Source organism: Amblyraja radiata, chromosome 1 (genome assembly GCF_010909765.2).
Source record: "Amblyraja radiata isolate CabotCenter1 chromosome 1, sAmbRad1.1.pri, whole genome shotgun sequence".
NCBI classification, from domain to species: domain Eukaryota; kingdom Metazoa; phylum Chordata; class Chondrichthyes; order Rajiformes; family Rajidae; genus Amblyraja; species Amblyraja radiata.
In genome coordinates, this window is record NC_045956.1 from 33,439,857 (window position 1) to 33,453,586 (window position 13,730).

Genomic DNA, 13,730 nt, shown 5'->3' on the forward strand with positions numbered 1-13,730 from the left:
CTTGGTCTCCGAGTTGATTCACTTTCATTTAGTTTACAGATACAGGCCTTTCGGCCCACCGAGTCCGTGCTGCCCATCGATCACCTGGTCACACTAGTTCTATGTTATCCTGCTTTCTCATCCACTCCCCACACACTAAGGACGAACGACCGAATGAATGAATTATACCTCCCCTGGTACTTTCCCTTGCAACCGCAGGAAATGCTACACTTGTCGCTTTACCTCCCCCCTTGACTCCATCCAAGGACCCAAGCAGTCTTTCCAGGTGAGGCAGAGGTTCACCTGCACCTTCAGCAACCTCATCTATTGCATCTGCTGTTCTAGGTGTCAACTGCTCTACATCGGTGAGACCAAGCACAGGCTTGGCGATCGCTTCGCCCAACACCTCTGCTCAGTTCGCAATAACTAACCTGATCACTCGGTGGCTCAGCACTTCAACTCCCCCTCCCATTCCGAAACCGATCTTTCTGTCCTGGGCCTCCTCCATTGCCAGAGTGAGCCCCACCGCAAATTGGACGAACAGCATCTCATATTTCGCTTGGGTAGTTTACACCCCAGCGGTATGAACATTGACTTCTCCAATTTCAGGTAGTCCTTCCTTTATCCCTCCTTCCCCTCCCCTTCCCAGCTCTCCCACAGCCCACTGTCTCCGCCTCTTACTTTCTTCTTCCCGCCCCCCCCCCCCACCCTCACATCAGTCTGAAGAAGGGTCTCGACCCGAAATGTCACCTATTCCTTTGCTCCATAGATGCTGCCTCACCTGCTGAGTTTCTCCAGCATTTTTGCATACATTATTGTCAGGTACCTATGGTACCTAAGTACATTGAAAGGTGCAGTGAGTAATACAGATATCAGAGGTTAAGAGGAATGGGGTTGTGAGGGAGAGATAGATCAGCTGGAGTAGACTTGATGGGCCAAAATACCTAATTCTACTATTAGTCCTTCTGACCTTATGAAAAGCTTTGAAGAATAAAAATAAGTTTATTGGCCAAGTATACACATACAAGGAATTTGCCTTGGTGCTCCGCCCGCAAGTGACAACATGACATACAGTGACAGTTAGGAATGATGCATAAAAACATAAAACATTAATAATTAAACACAGCGCTTCGTTCACAGCCCCATGCCTCGACAGTGAACCGCGCTGTGATTGGCCGTTGAGCGGAGGGGAGGGAGGACGAGGAGGAGGGGGGTTGAGGGAGGGGGGGGGAGGGAGAGTTTTGGGGGGGCAGTCGGCTTCCTCCACGGCTGGTCGTGCTTTTGCCGCGCTCACTGCGCTTGTTCTGAGATTCTGGAGGTCCTCAGAAGAGGAGAAAAATACGCCTGCGGGCCGGATAATTTCGGGTTATGAAGCATGTCCCTCCAAAAAAGTTCAGGGGCTGCAGCCCCTCCCCCCAGCCCCCTCGGTTCCGCGGCCCATGCCCTAATATAGGATCTCCTGACGTTGGCTTCAGAGACTGAGGTGACAGAATATTCGGGGCCGTGTGGGAGCCCATGAATGTGCATCCGGGACGGATGTGTTTCACGGTCACGTAACCTCCTCGGCTTCACCTTGTCGGATATGATGGTGTACAAGCCCTGCCACACTTTACAAATGTTCATCTGAGCTGCCAGTTTAGTCCACATTTGTCTCTGCATTCTTGATGTCTTTCCGCAATAGTAGCTGGACTTTAATAAGGACTGCTACAATTCCGGAAAGCCATCAAGAATGCAGAGACAAATAGAGTGATACAGTGTGGAAACAGGCCCTTCGGCCCAACTTGCCTTCACCGGCCAACACGTCCCAGCTACACTAGTCTCACCTACACTAGTCCCACCTGGTCCATATCCCTCCAAACCTGTCCTATCCATGTACATATCTAACTGTTTCTTATATGTCGCGATAGTCCCTGCCTCATCTACCTCCTCTGGCAGCTTGTTCCATACACCCACCACCATTTTTACCTCAAATTCCTATTAAATCTTTTCCCCTTCACCTTAAACCTATGTCCTCTGGTCCTCGATTCATCTACGCTGGGCAAGAGACTCTGTGCATCTACCCGATCTATTCCGCTCATGATCTTAGACACAGTGAGATTGCACCCCTGTTGATCTATTGTGGAAGTAGACAATTTCTAGTGAGTCCAGGTTCTTGCTAAGGTAGGAGTTGATATGCGCTATAACTAACGTCTCAAAGCACTTAATCACCACAGATATTAGTACCAACGGATGGTAGTCCTTCAGGCATGTCACCTTACTCTTCTTGATATCATTGATGTCCTTTTAAAGCTGGTGGGAACCTTGGACCTTCGCAATGAATGGTTGAAGATGTCTGCAAAAACTCCAACAAATTGGTGCGTGCAGGTTTTAAGAACACGGCCAGGTACAACCATCACGTGAAGGACTTTGACATCGGCCTCCGTAATGTTTGACACATTGGCCTTCATCAGTCAAAGAGTGTTGAGTATAGATGTTGGGAGGTCATGTGGCACTTGTAGAAGACGTTGGTGAGACCGCGTTTAGAATATTGAGTTCAGTTCTGGGAAAGATGCTGTCGAGCTGGAATGGGTGCAGGGAAGATTTACGAGGATGTTGCCAGGACCTGAGCAATAGGGAGAGGTTAAGCAGGCTAGGACTCTATTCTGCACTGGGCCACTCCACTCTGCACTGGGCCACTTGGACAATAAAATATGTGCGTCAAGCTGTTCTTCAGCTCATTCAACACCATTATCCCGATGCAACTGGATCCTTGATTTCCTCATTGATAGACCACAATCAGTACTTGGCAACAACACTTCCTCCTCGTCAATCATCAGCACAGGAGCACCACAGGGCTGTGTTCTCAGTTCTCTGCTCTACTCTAAACCCATGACTGGGTGAGCAGTTCCGTGCTCGACTCTAAACCCAAGACACAGTACCAAACCCATCTTTAACCTGTTCACAGCCAAGTTTTTGTCTTCACTATTGGACATGACCCGAGTATGCTCGGGGATGGCACTGATCAGGTTAAATTCGCCAACAACAACACCATTGTTGGACGAATTATGGCTAATGATGAGTCGGAGTATAGGGAGGCAGATTGACAATGTGATTGGTGCCTGAATGACAATCTTGCTCTCGGCACCATCAAGACCAAAGAGCTGATTGTTGACTTTGGGAGGGGAAGGTGGAGGATCCATCCTCCTGTCTTCATCAACGGGTGGAGAGAGTCAACAACTTCAAGTTCCTGGCTGTACATATCTCTGAAGCTCTGTCCTAGACACAGCACATTGATGCAATCGCAAAGAGTGCCCATCACCGCCTCGACTTTCTGAGATGATTGAGGAGATTCGGGACGTGAATGAATACTCTACGGTAGAGAGCACTGATCGCATCACAGCCTGGTTCGGCAACTTGAACATTATGAAGTATCATAGGCATTGACCTTCCCACCATCGGAGAGATTTATATCTGCCTCAGCATCACTAATGCCCACGGCACACTGGCCATGCTCTCATTTCACTCCTACTATAGGGAGGAAGGTAGAAAGGTCAGAAAACAGTGACAACCAGGAACAAAAATAGCTTCACGCCAGCAACCATCTTAACACGACAAAACACCAAACTGAACAATGTGAAAAATTCCAGGTGAGGCAGAGGTTCACCTGCACCTTCTCCAACCTCATCTATTGCATCCGCTGCTCTAGGTGTCAACTGCTCTACATCGGCGAGACCAAGCGCAGGCTTGGCGATCGTTTCGCCCAACACCTCCGCGCAGTTCGCATTAACCAACCTGATCTCCCGGTGGCTCAGCACTTCAACTCCCCCTCCCATTCCCAATCCGACCTTTCTGCCCTGGGCCTCCTCCATGGCTAGTGAGTCCCACCGCAAATTGGAGGAGCAGCACCTCATATTTCGCTTGGGTAGTTTACACCCCAGCGGTATGAACATTGACTTCTCCAATTTCGATTTTTCCAGCATCTGCAGTTCTTTCTTAAACTGTGAACAATGGACTGTCTTTGGTTGCGTTGAGCTTTTTTGCACATGTATTGGTGTTATAAATTTATTGATTATTTTTTTGTTTACTATATGTTATCTATGAGTATTGACTCTATTGGTAATGGAATGTCCATGTTGGCAGGGCCGACGTTAAGCCGATTTGACCGATTGCTCCAAATTGGGCCCCGCGCCTAAGCGGGGCCCCGCACTAATGTTCAGTATTTCGTACGGAAATACGAATTCTCTTTGTTAAATAAAGATTTTTTTAAATTCGCCATCCGGATTTTCTTTAAACGAACATGTATAACAACCGCTGCACGGCCATCATACACAAACGATTTGTTAACTAGTGCTGTTAGCACTTCTTAACGGTAAGTACTTAACACCTTGTTATGCAATGTCATGAATCTGCATCTATCCGCATTCCTCAGTAAATGTTATAGTGTTTTGAACAAGTATTAATGACGCCGTGTTCCTTTGAATAAAATTCACGCGGCGTCATTAATACTTGTTTAAAACACAATTACATTTACTGAGGAATGTAGATCGATGACACGTTGAGAATTTCATTTAACTCACCATCATGAGTGAGGGCCCCGGACCGCGAGAAGGGGCTTCTTCCTGGTGTGCAGGTTAGTCATTCACCTACCGACCCACGTTGTGTCCAAAGATCTTATAGCGGATCTTTGGTTGTGTCTCTCTGTCTTTTGCTCACTCCCTCCCTCCCTCCCTCTTTCTCTCGCGCTCTCTCTCCCGCTCCCCATATTGTCTCTCTCTAGCTCTCCTACTCCCTCTCTATCACCCTGTCCCCTCAGCATTCCCGGAATCGTTGACGTTTTGCAGTAGACAAAAATGCTGGAGAAACCCTGCGGGTGAAGCATTCGCCTGGCCCGCTGAGTTCCTCCAGCACTCTGTGTTTTTTTGTTTGGCTCTGAAGTTGAAGGTGGCTCAGCGGGACGGGCAGCGGCTCTGGGGAGAGGGTTGTGTTTCTGGTCGAGACCCTTCTTCAGACAATCACAAGTACTCTCATCGACGCGAGTTCAGTGCGGTCTGAAGAAGGGTCTTCTCTCCAGAGTCGCTGCGCTGCCTGTCTTGCTGAGTTACTCCAGCTTTATGTCTATCTTCAATTTCAGAGAATTACAATTTCTCACGGGGGGCTTATAACGTCTCTAAACCACTCTGGGACCCTCTGAACACGTCTAAACCCCCTCTAGCCCCCCCTATTTCCCTCTATTCCCCTCTAAACAATTGTAAACACACCTGAACCCATCTGAAGCCCTCTAAACATCTCTAAACCGTTTAAACCCCTCTAAACTAGGAGGCTGCAAGGTGACTTGGATAGGCTGGGTGAGTGGGCAAATGCATGGGAGATGCAGTATAATGTGGATAAATGTGAGGTTATCCACTTTGGTGGCAAAAACAGGAAAGTAGACGATTATCTGAATTGTGGCCGATTAGGAAAAGGGGAGATGCAACGAGATGCAACGAAAAATGCTCACGGCAGACCAAACGTGTTAAACAGAAATTGGTCAGATATTGAGCTTTACACAGTGAGAAATCATGTGAAATAATCACTGAATTTAATTTTAAATGAATGTACCTGCATGTTATACTGTTTAGTTTGGAGATACCACCAGATAGTCTGGTTGATACAACCAGATCAGTTTGGAGATACAACCAGATTAGTTTGGAGATACAACCAGATTAGTTTGGAGATACAACCAGATAGTCCACTGAGTTTGCACCGACCAGCGATTTTTGTTACAGATTTGACAAATTTATTTGGCGGCCAATCAAACGCTGTCTCTAGGGGGGTTGCATCCAATCACCAACCAGCTTGCCTTAAAATTCCCGAAACTACACGAAATATAAACATACATAAATTTTTACTTTTCTAGAGTAGGGGCCCCGCCATCAGTTTTCTAATTGGGACCCGCATTCCTAGCACCGGCCCTGCATGTTGGAGATATCTGGCACTTTATACTGTACGTGAAGCACTCGACATTATTAAACGGTTGCAATATATGAATTGTGGCAGCCAGTTTGTGCATAATCACAGTCTTATTAATAAATTCACTAACTATAATTATTAATTCATAGGCTGAATGCTGGAAATAAAAACATTGCTTTGTTATGATTAATGCAATGGAATCTGTCAACATCCACTTTTAATTTCCTCTGAAAAGTTATACAATTCGCCTTATTATAACACAGGATAAAAGCTTAATTTTTTCATACACTATGGAAACAGGCCATTTTGGCCACACCTATTATAAAGCACCTATCAATATTAACCATAAACTCATTTCTCAACCTCAACCATACAAGGCTAAATATATAATAGCCAATTAATCAATCATGTGTAGGAAGGAACTGCAGATGCTGGTTTACACCGAAGATAGACACAAAATGCTGGAGCAACTCAGTGGGTCAGGCAGCATTTCTGGAGAGAAGGAATGGGTGACATTTCAGGTCGAGACACTTCTTCAGACTGAGAGTCAGGAGCGAGGGAGACACAGAGATATGGGTAAGGTGTGGAAACAAGCCATCAAAGAGGCCGAAGTTCAAGGAAGATATAGAATGGATCATTGTTAGCTGGGAGAATGTGGCAACAAAGCAAACAGAGATAAAATTTAATCAGCACAGTCAGACTACGCCGAGAACTGGGAAGGGGGAGGGGATGGAGAGAGAGGGAAAGCAAGGGTTACTTGAAGTTAGAGAAGTCAATATTCATACCACTGTGTTGTTAGCTAACCAAGTGAAATATGCTGGTTTACACCGTAGACACAAAATTCTGGAGTAACTCAGCAGGACGGGCAGCATATCTGGAGAGAAAAAATGGGTGACATTTCAGGTCGAGACCCTTCTTCAGATGAGAGAGTTCGGGGATAGGCCAGTGTACGCCTGGAACATGGATTGTTCGGTGTACCCTACAAAGAGGCAGGCATAGCTGGGGCCCATATGAGTGCCCATGGCCACGCCTTGGATTTGGGGGAAGTGGGTGTGATCTCTCTTTTTCACACCTTACCCTTCCATATCTCTATATTACCCCCTCACGTCACCCATTCCTTCTCTCCAGAGATGCTGCCTGACCCGCTAAGTTACTCTAGCATTTTGTGTCAACCTTTAGTCAGTGATCATTAAGCTGTTAGCTGGTCTCATTGGGTACAATTACCTGAAGGGGATCTAATGATTCATTTCATAATTAGAAACCAGTGATATCAGCCTTAGTTTGTGTAGTCATTGAGGAGGTGTAATAATGCAATTAGTTAGGTAGCCATCTTAACAATAGCTTATCCTTGCTGGGGTAACTCAGCAGGTCAGCCAGCATCCCTGGAGAAAGTGGATAGGTGACCCTTCTTCAGCCTGGTTATAGTAGAGGGGGCGGGAGCTTAGATTTCCAGAAGACCTTTGATAAGGTGCCGGACGTGTGGTTGCTAAACAAGATGAGAGCCCAAGGTATTAGGGGGAATATACATACTAGTATGGATAGCAGGTTGGCTGAATAGCAGAAGTCAAAGAGTGGCAATAAAGGGGCTTTTTCTGGTTGGCTGCTGTTGACTAGCGGAGTACCAGAGGGGTCGATGTTAGGTCCCCATGTTCATCATGTTGTATATTAATGATTTGATTGATGGAATTCATGGCTTTGTGGCCGAGTTTGTGGATGATACGAAGATACGTGGAGGGGCAGGTAGTGGAGAGGAAGCAGAGTGTCTGAAGAAGGACTTGGACAGGGTTAGTGAGTGGGCAGAGAAGTGGCAGAAAGAACACAGCCTAGCAAAGAGTGCGGTCATGCCTTTTGGTAGTAGGAATAGAGGCATAATGGGGAAAGGATTCAGAAATCAGAGGTGCAAAGTAACTTGGGAGTGGTTGTGCAGGATTCCCCAAAGGTTAATTTACAGATTGAATTTGGGGCGGCATAGCGGTAGAGGTGCTGCCTCACAGCGCCGGAGACGCAGGTTCGAATCAGACTACGGGTGCTGTCTGTACGGAGTTGGTACGCTCTCCCTGTGCCCGCGTGGGTTTTCCCCGGGTGCTCCAGTTTCCTCCAACACTCCAAAGCTTTAGAGGTTTGTAGGTTAATTGGCTTTGGAAAAATTATACATTGTCTCTAGTGTGCAGGATAGTGCAAGTGTACGGTGTGATTATCTGAATGGTGGCCGATTAGGAAAAGGGGAGATGCAACGAGACCTGGGTGTCATGGTACACCAGTCATTGAAAGTAGGCATGCAGGTGCAGCAGGCAGTGAAGAAAGCGAATGGTATGTTAGCATTCATAGCAAAAGGATTTGAGTATAAGAGCAGGGAGGTTCTACTGCAGTTGTACAGGGTCTTGGTGAGACCACACCTGGAGTATTGCGTACAGTTTTGGTCTCCTAATCTGAGGAAAGGCATTCTTGCCATAGAGGGAGTACAGAGAAGGTTCACCAGACTGATTCCTGGGATGGCAGGACTTTCATATGAAGAAAGACTGGATAGACTCGGCTTGTACTCGCTAGAATTTAGAAGATTGAGGGAGGATCTTATAGAAACTTACAAAATTCTTAAGGGGTTGGACAGGATAGATGCAGGAAGATTATTCCCAATGTTGGGGAGGTCCAGAACAAGGGGTCACAGTTTAAGGATAAGAGGGAAGTCTTTCAGGACCGAGATGAGAAAATCATTTTTTACACAGAGAGTGGTGAATCTGTGGAATTCTCTGCCACAGAAGGTAGTTGAGGCCAGTTCATTGGCTATATTTAAGAGAGTTGGATGTGGCCCTTGTGGCTAAAGGGATCAGGGGGTATGGAGAGAAGGCAGGTATGGGATACTGAGTTGGATGATCAGCCATGATCATATTGAATGGCGGTGCAGGCTTGAAGGGCCGAATGGCCTACTCCTGCACCTATTTTCTATGTCTTTGTTTCTATGATCACTGGTTGACACGGACTTAATGGGCCAAAGGGCTTGTTTCTGCTCTGTATCTCTAAATAAAGTCCAAAAGTCCAAAGAATGGGAGATAAGGAAGGCAAATGCAATGTTATCATTCATTTTGAGAGGGTGAGAACATAAAAACAGGAATGTAATGCCAAGGCTTTATAAACCGCTGGTCATCCCAAAGAGGGAGAAATATACTAAGGGGAGAATGAGGCGACCGTGGCTGACAAGGGAAATCAAAGACATCATAAAGCTAAAAGAGAAGGCATATAATATCGCAAAGATTAGTGGGAAGCTAAAGGATTGGGATGCTTTTAAAGTATAACGGAAGGTGACTAAAAAGGAAGAAAAGATGAAATATGATGGTAAGTAGACACTGAGAAGTAAGCTGGAGAAACTCAGCGGATGAGGCAGCATCTATGGAGAGAAGGAATAGGCGACGTTTCAGGTCGAGACCCTTCTTCACACTGATGTCGGGGGGGGGGGGGGGGGTGGCACGGTCAGCACTTCAACTCCCCCTCCCATTCTGAATCCGACCTTTCTGTCCTGGGCCTCCTCCATGGCCAGAGTGAGGCCCAGCACAAATTGGAGGAAGAGCACCTCATATTTTGTTTGGGTAGTTTACACCCCAGCGGTATGAACATTGACTTCTCCAATTTCAGGTAGTCCTTGCTTTCTCCCTCCTTCCACTCCCCTTCCCAGCTCTCCCACAACCCTACTGTCTCTGCCGCTTCCTTTCTTTTTCCAGACCCCCCCCCGACATCAGTCTGAAGAAGGGTCTAAACCCGAAACATCGCCTATTCCTTCTCTCCATAGATGCTGCCTCACCTGCTGAGTTACTCCAGCATTTTTGTCTACCTTCGCTTTTTCCAGCATCAGCAGTTCTTTCTTAAACAAATATGATGTTAAGCTCACCAATAATAAGATAGCAAAAGCTTCTTCAGATACTCAAAGAGTAATGAAGAGACTAGAGTGGACATTGGACCACTGGAGAATGATGCTGGAGAAGTGATAATCGGGAATAAAGAAATGGCAGAAGAGTTGAATAACTTTTTTAGACAATAGACAATAGGTGCAGGAGTAGGCCTTTTATCCCTTTGAGCCAGCACCGCCATTCAATGTGATCATGGCTGATCATCCCCAATCAGTACCCTGTTGCTGCCTTCTCCCCATATCCCGACTCCGCTATTTTTTGCATGTCTTCACAGCGCAAGACACCAATAACTTACCTGAAATCCAAGAAAGTCAGGGTCAAAAGTTAGTGGAGTGGATATTACGAGGGAGAAGGTGATTGGGAAGCTGAAAAGTCTGTAGGTGGATACGTCACCTGGACCAAATGGGCTGCACCCCAGGGTTCTGAAAGAGGTGGGTTTTAGAGATTGTGGAGGCAGGAGTGGTGATCTTACAAAAAATCACTAGAGGCAGGAGTGGTCCCAGAGGACTGGTCAATTGCAAATGTTACTCCACTCTTCAAGAAGGGAGCAAGGCAGAAGAATGGAAACTATAGGCCGGTTATCCTGACTTCAGTGGTTGGTAACATTTTAGAGAGTCCATTGTAAAGGATAAGATTTCCAAGTATTTAGCATGAAGGCAGAAGTCAGCATGGTTTTCTGAAGGGGAGATCTTGCCTGGTGAATCTGTTGGAATTCTTTGAGAAAGTTAATAGTAGGATATACAAAGGAGTCAGTGGATATCGTTTACCTGGGTTTTCAGGCCTTTAATCAGGTGCTGCACGTGAGGCTGCAAAAGAAGATTGTATTAGAGGGAAGATACCAGCATGGAAGGAAGACTGACTGAATGGCAGAAGGCAAAGAGTGGCAATAAAGGGGGCTTTTTCTGGTTGACTGCCAGTGACTGGCGGAGTTCCGCAGGGTTCGGTGCTGGGGCCGCTACTCTTCACGTTGTATATTAATGATTTGGATGAGGGAATTGAATGCTTTGTGGCCAAGTTTGCAGATGATATGAAGATAGGTGGAGGGGCAGGTAGTGTAGAGAAAGCTGGGACTCTGCAGAGGGACTTGGACAGGTTGGGAGAGTGGGCGAAGTGGCTGATGGAATATAGTGTAGCAATGTGTACAGTCATGCATTTTGGCAGTAGGAATAAAGGCGTGGACTATTTTCTAAATGAGGAGAGGATTCAGGAATCAGAGGTGCAAAGGAATGGTGCAGGATTCCCAAAAGATTAATCTGCAAGTTGCATTGGTAGTAAGGAAGGCAAATGCATTTAGAGGACTTGAATATAAAAGCAGGGGTGTAACGCTGAGGCTTTATAAGGCACTGGTTAGACCGCATTTGGAGTATTGTTTTCTAGGCAATGTTTATGAGAATTATTCCAGGAATTACTGGCTTAACATATGATGAGCGCTTGGCGACACTGGGCCTGTACTCGCTGGAGTTTGGAAGGATGAGGGGAGACCTCATTGAAACTTACTGAATAATGAAAGGCCTGGATAGAGTGGATGTGGATAGGGACATCTGGAAAGTCCGATCATTTAAAAAAATTTGATGATGAGTGTTGAAGACATTCACGTTCCTGTTGGAGACGGATGGAGTGAGGAAGCCTGGATGATGAGAGGAATCGAGGCTCTGGTCAGGAAGGACGGGGCATGGGCCAAGTATAGGTAGTTGGGATTAAGTGTGTATCTGGAGGAGTTTAGGGGACTGAGGAACATACTTAAAAAGGAAATCAGGAGAATAAAAAACAGAAGTGGGAGATAGCTATGATAGATAAAATTACGGATAATCTAAAGAGATTTGATGTACATTAATGTAAAGCGGGTAACTAGAGACTGGGTCCCTCGGAAACCAAAGTGGTGGGATGCTGCTGTATCTGCTGTTCCAGGTGTGGACTACTATATATCTGCGAGACCAAGCACAGACTCGCCGATCGTTTTGCTGAACACCTTCCCTCAGTCCCCCAAGGCCTAAGCGATCTCCAGGCTGCGAAACACTTTAACTCCCCTTCCCATTCCCACATGGACCTTTCTGTCCTGGGTCTCCTCCACTGTCAGAGTTAGGGCAGCTTACAATTCAGCGGTATGAACATTGACTTCTCTATCTTCAAGTAACCCTTGCTTTCTCTCTCTCCATCCCTCTGCCACCCTAGTTCTCCGACTAGTTTCACTGTCCTGATTATTTTTACTGTTTGTATGCCTCATTGTCAACTTCCCCTCAGCCAACGGTGAACCATTCTACATTTCCTTGATCAGCATCTGCTTTCATCTGTCCTTTTCACACCTTACATGTTCTTTGTACCCTTCCATATCTCTAGTTTCCCTATCCCGACTCTCAATCTGAAGAAGGGTCTCGATCCAAAAGGTTATCCATCCCTTTTCCCAAGAGATGCTGCCTGTCAATAGACACTAGACAATAGGTGCAGGAGTAGGCCATTCGGCCCTTCAAGCCAGCACTGCCATTCAATGTGATCATGGCTGCTGAGTTAGTACAGCGTTTTGTGTATCTTAAGAGAGCCACAGGAGATGGCCATGATCCTTAATGCATATTTTTCCCCTGTTCATACCATGGTCGAAAGCATGAAAGCTTGGAAATTTTGGATAGTTAACGAAGATTTCTTGCAGACAGCTTGTATTACAGGTGAGGAGGTGGTGGATGCCCTAAGGCATATGAAGATAGATAAATCTCCTAGGCTTGATCAGATATATTCAAGGACACAGTGGGAAGCTAGAGAATAAATTGCCAGAGTCCTCTTGGAGATATATGAATCACCATTAGACACTTGTGAAGTGCCAGATGATTGGAGGGTAACGAATGATATGCCTCAGTTTAGCATCGATCAACCATTCACGCTAGTTCTATTATAACCAACTTTCTCATCCACTCCTTACACACTGAGGTAATGTTCAGAGGCCAATTAACCTACAAACCTATATGTCTTAGGGATGTGGGAGAAAACTAGGGTTCCTGGAGCAAATCCACGCGGTTACGGGGAGAGTGTGCAAACTCTATACTGGCAGCACTTGAGGTCAGGATAAAACCCAGGTCTCTGGCACTGTGATGGGGCTGTCCCACTTAGGCGACTTTTTAGGTGACTGCAGGAGACTATGCAGTCGCCACATGTTGCTGGGGAGTCGCCTTCATGGTCGTGTGGAGTTCCCGCATTCTGGGAACTAGTCGCGGCCTCATTTTGGTCAACGCAAATTTTTCAACATGTTGAAAAGTTAGCGGGGACCAGAATGAAGCCGCCATGGCTCATGCCGTAGATGGGTTGCCAGGAGGTCGAAAGTTCTCGTAGGTTGTAGCCGGTGCTGACAGGTGAATTTCATTGGCTCATTGGGGAAAAAAAACGTAAGCTGTAGTTTTCAGAACCAAGGATAACCGACCGGTAATGTTAATGTCCGCCGAGCTTCACAGCCGTGTGTCTCTGGCTTCTTAAAAGTTGTCTCCACTCCTTCTCCCCTCTCTCCCCCCCCCCTCTTTTAAAGGACCGTACACTGAGCTTTAGCCGTCTTAATTACAGCGTCAACCTTCCTGTTCATCACAGTGTGTGTCTGTATCACCTTGGCTTTGCACCGTGTGAATTTCACTCAGACAGCGCTCCCCCCGCTTGCCCTGTCCTCCGCCTGCATAACGGGCTGGTGAAGGAAGCAATGTGTGTGTGTGTGTGTGTGTGTGTGTTCCACTCTGACAGTCGCCGGCAGTCGTCTGAAAAATTGCCTAAGTGGGACAGGCTCATTAGGCAACAGATCGAGAGCAGTGCCACTGTACCACTCTTATGAGTCAGAGCCGTACAGCACAGGAACAAGTAATTCAGCTCAACTTATCCAGGCCAAACGTGATGCCCATCTAAGCTAATCCCATGCGTGCATCGGGAGCGAATCCCTTTAGTCCTTTCCTGTCA